This window comes from Pteropus vampyrus, unplaced genomic scaffold, assembly GCF_000151845.1.
Source record: "Pteropus vampyrus isolate Shadow unplaced genomic scaffold, Pvam_2.0 Scaffold138, whole genome shotgun sequence".
NCBI classification, from domain to species: domain Eukaryota; kingdom Metazoa; phylum Chordata; class Mammalia; order Chiroptera; family Pteropodidae; genus Pteropus; species Pteropus vampyrus.
The window spans coordinates 646,900-651,951 of NW_011888919.1; positions in this window are offsets into that span (position 1 = coordinate 646,900).

Here is a 5,052-nt window from a genome sequence, read left to right on the forward strand (position 1 = left end):
ATACCGTTTGAAGCTGCTTATCTGTCAGGACATCGCTGACATAGCAGATCCTCAAAAATTCTCAAGTAAATTGGACGTTCTGCTGATAAGTCTGCCTCTGGCCTTTGTAAATCCCCGATTTCAAAAGTGGGTTCAGTTAAAACTCTTCGTTGTTCTTTGTGGTTGACGCTATATTGTACAAACCTAAGAAAATAATAATAATAAACATATGCTAATGCAGTCAGCATGCTCTTTGATGTGTTGGGGAACCCCGTTCGAGTCAATTGGGAAGAACAAGATATCAGGGTGCTAAAAAAAGGTTCTGAAAACCGCTTCCACAGATTGCCTGAAGTTTTCCAGGGTTGCATTATTTTTAAAAGAGGTGTTATCAGATCTCGCGGCCAAGAGAACACAAAACACACAGCTTTCTTCTACCCCACGGGCTTCCAGTGGCTGATGGGAAAGGCAAAATAATTTATCTGGATTAAAGACAGTACTCTGTGTTCCGGGCACTGTGCAAAGTCCTTCATACTCAGTTCATTATATCTTCCCAACCTTCAAGATATGACACTATAGGTCCATAACTCCTTATCCTTGGGCCGGGTGTGAGAATTCTGATCTTAGAAAAATGACACAGTGACTATATTATACTGTGTAATTCAGCCCCCAGGGGGGTTTGGGCAGCTGCAACAATCAAACTCATTTGTATTCTGTAGGGAAATGTAAGTATATTGACGTTAAGTGAAATAAACTAAGACTATACATATAACCTCATGTCAGTCTAGATGTCGCCCCCAAGTGTTAGTGTATTTGTTTGGGGGGATTTTGGTGCAAAGCTTTCAGCTTTTTGGATTTTGGAAGAGGGGATAAATGATTATGAATCTATTGCAATCAGCATCTCATTTTATGGATGAGGAAAGTGACCTTCAGAGTGGTTAAGTGACTTGCCTAAGGCCACACAGGAAAGCTCACAAGGGACTGAAACCCAGGTCTTTCTGCCCACAGTCTGTGCTCCTGACACACAGGGCCGGGTCTTTCTGGGGCTAGGGAGGTGTCAGCTGAACTTGGAGTCACAGCATGGTAAACAGAGCCAAGATTCAAACCAGGCTCAAGTCTACACGCATAACCATTAGGCAACACTGCCCTGCTAATAACTACGGCTTACAGTTCTTGAACATTTACGTTCCCAGGCCTTGTGTCAACGCTTCAGGCACACGGTCTCATTGACTGCTGTTGAGTGTTGGCCACTGGGATCCTGGGCCCAGTGACCGCGTGTTTTGCATTGATAAAAACCACATTCGCTTGGTTTTTATAGCTCAGATTCCTGAACTTGGTAAATGTGTGCCTGGCTCCCTCAGGAGACAATATGTCGTTGAAAAAAGGAACCCAGAAGGCGAACCAGCAAACACGTCAGGATAATGCCCACAGGGCACACGATAAAGAGGATGTCAGAGCTGCTTCCTGTTGTATTTGTTGAGGACCTACTATGTGCTGCCAGTTAACCCATCTGTATCTGGCTATGTGGATAAATTATATGCTGTTTATTGTAGACGGGGATCTGATTCCTGCACCTTCAAGACTGAGGACACATCTGGCGGTGACTCCGCCAAGGTTACGAGTGTCACCTGGGAGAGGAGTCTTTGGGGATTTCTCACCAATCTTATTCCCCACCCCAAACCTGCCACAGGCAACTGGGCAAATAAAGGAGGCTTAAGAGTGTGGGGGCTGGACTCTAAGGAACCCGAGTGATTCAAAACTCAGCTTTGCCACTTTCGAGCTGTGTGGCCTTCTTTGGCTTCAGGTTTTCTTGTCTGGAAAATGGGAATAACACGTGCTTAGGAGGGGTTGTAAGGATGAAGAGAGAAAATGCTCCGGGCAGGGGACAAAGTACGTGCTCAGTTAAAGTGACCCGTTATCAGGATTATCACATTCTCACCTTGCAGGCATACAGAACACTTGGAGACATGCTATTAAGTGAAAAAAGCAAGTTTTATAGTAATCGATCTAGTGCAATCCCCTCATTCATTCATTCATCAAAGATTTTGAGCACATAGCAGAACTGTTCTAGATGCTGAGAATTCAGTCGTGAGTAAATGGGACAAATCTCTCTGCCTTCATGGGGCTAATATTCTAATAGGGCGAGACAATAAATAAATAAGAAATTTCCAGAAAGTGGCAAGTACCGTGATGAAAATAATTCAGGATGATGTGAACATCCCTAGGGGGTAAATCTTAAAATTACACATGTACTAAAGTAAGCTTTTTTTTTTTTTTCTGGAACAGTACAGCAATATTTAACTGTGGTTACTTTTGGGGGAGAGGTGGAGGCTTAAGACTGGAGGGAGGTTGCATTTCATTTTACATCTTTCTGTAACTTCAGCATTTTCTTATACACTTTTAAAATTACTAATTATTATTATTATTATTATTTTTTTTTTTTTAAAAGCAACCAAGTGAAACTGGATAGAGAGATTTGGGCCATGTTTTGCTTTCTTCCCCCTTTCGTTTCTTATTTTTCTTTCATTTTAAACAAATATAAAAGTGGAAGCTATAATTATCCTCTTGGGGGCGGGGTGGGGAGCGGCTGGAGAAGGATCTTGCCTGCCGGAGATCTGGGCAATTTAAAATACCCACAGCGAACTACTCAGGGGTTGGCAATTTTTGTAAGAATGTCGAACGTTTGAGGTTTCCATTTCTAGGATAATCCTCCCCTCCTTCCGCCAAAAAAAGAAAAGAAAAGAAAAGAAAAAAACAACAACCCAAACGTCTCGTCCGCGAGGTCATTGTCTTGACTTCTCAGATTTGGATTCTGAAGCCATTAGTCCTCAAACAGGGAGAGTTTTAGCTTCCGGCCTCTTCTTAGCAGCTTCTCAGGGGAGGTGATTTGGGGCATCAGACCTAAGGGCGGGCTGCGAAGCCGAGAAGCAGCGCGTCCCCGCCGGCGCTGGCACCCTACGGTCTCAGAGCACACTCGGAGTATCTCCTCGTTGTCATGGAGACCGATGGGAGGCGGGGCGAGAAACTCAGCAAAAGGGACGGGCGGGATGGCGCGAGGCCAGGCGCCGGGAGGAGAGGGGCGCCTGGGATGAGGCTGGTGAGGAGGAGGAGGAGAAAATCCAGCCAAGCAACAACCACCACACACACACACACACACACAGAAAAAAAAACGAAGTGAGCCAACCATTGTGCAAAGGCCTTGCCGAGCCTCTCCCGACCCCAAGCATCTTTCTTCCTTCTTTCTTTCCTTCCCTCCCTTCCTTCCCTCCTTCTCAAAACATCTGTCTTTTTCCTTCAAGAGTTATACAAAATCACACGTCATTGAGTTAAATAAAATTACACCGTATTCGTATTAAAGTCATGATTTTACAGGGTTTTTGCTGTTGTTAGAGTGTTCCTTTTAACGATGGCATTTTATTAGAAGTGGTTTCCTTAGTAATCCAATGGATGCATTGAAACCATTGAAACCCTTTATCTTGGAAAGGTTCATGGCGTGGATAAGGATTCCTGGGCTAGAGGACCCTGGAGAGGGTTGAATCGCTCCTTTAAAAAAGGTGCCATTTCAGCCGAGAGAGAGAGATTGCCAGAGAAGGTGGGGGCGGAACATTCCGGGTGGTGGGAACAGCACGTGCAAAGGCCCTGGGGTTGGGGCCAGCATAGTGTGCTGGAGGAGACGGGCAGCGGAGTAAAGAGAGGAGAGTCGGGGAGATCTGGTGAGGCTTTGTGGGCCACGGCGAGGACTTCGATTTTACTCCGACATGAGGACTCGAAGGAGAGTAGAGACAGCTCTGACTTAAGCTGCCAGTGAGAACGGATGGGAATGGAAGAGGGAAACAGAGAGCCCAGGGAAGGGCGTTTCTGTGGCTCCAGGCAAGCAGTGAGGATCCCCTGTGTCCTCCCAGCCTGCCCGGATGGTTACTCCAGCGCCCACGTTCAAATATCAGCCCCTCCACTTAGAGCTGGGCAACTTCAGACCAGCCTCCGTGTTCCCATTTGTAAGAAGAGGACAGTGAAGGCACCCGCCTTACCCTACAGCGCTGAGGGTTCGCAACGACAGGCCTGATCTGGCTCTTAGCCAGTTGCCTGGTTCCAAGGAGACCCTTTGTGCAAGTTAACCGTTATCGCTACCAGCGCCATGGTTGTGCACACGGTCGCTGAGCCGGTTTTGCAAATCCTGGCCTCCACGTCCCAGGGGTCCTGACCCAAGTGAACATTTTGGATCGCTACAACTCCAAGCAAACGAAAGGCATATGGAGTGAAAAGTACCTGTCTCTGCCACTTCTGGGGTCCCCAGTCCCCCACTCTCTAGAAAGAGCCATTGTGTTTGGCAGAGCTTGTACATGTGCTGAAGACATGTACACATCTAAGCCTTTTGGCTTACACACACACACACACACACACACACACACACACACACACACACACGTCAGAATGTTTCAGATTCAAATCCAGGTTCAGTGGCTTCCTGGCTGTGTGACCCCAAGCAAACGCTTTTATTCCCTCAGGTAGAAAACGAGAATGATTATATTGCCTGTCTCGCGTTATGGCGAGGATTTCATGAGCTGATTCATAGAAAGCTCTTACAATGGCGCCTAGTGCACAGGAAGGGCGCCATTAAACTTGACTATCCTTTTTTCATAGCGTCTCAGTATTTCACGGTAAGAATAGACCATACGACTGAGTCTGCCCCTGTTGATGAACAATTGGGTTCCTGCATTGGCTCCACTCAAAAACATTTATTGAGCGCCTATTGTGTGCCAAGTCCCACACGAGGGGCTGGTGCAATAGGACCCTGGTACCACTTTCTCCGCCCGCATGCACAGGTGTATAGGTAGAAATCGCTGGTATCAGAAGTCACGTCAATTTACAATGGTGACATACAGTGTCAGTGGCCTTCAGGAGGATGGCCTCATTAACACACCCGCCTCCGGGGCTCGGCTGGAACCCGCACGTTTAGGATGGAAGGTTTGGGGATTGCTGCCTTATTCAGGGAAGGTGCTGACGTGGGCCTAGGCGCGTGTCCCCGCTTGGAAGCGGCGGCCCCAGCGAGGCCCGGGGCACAGCCACACCCCCGTG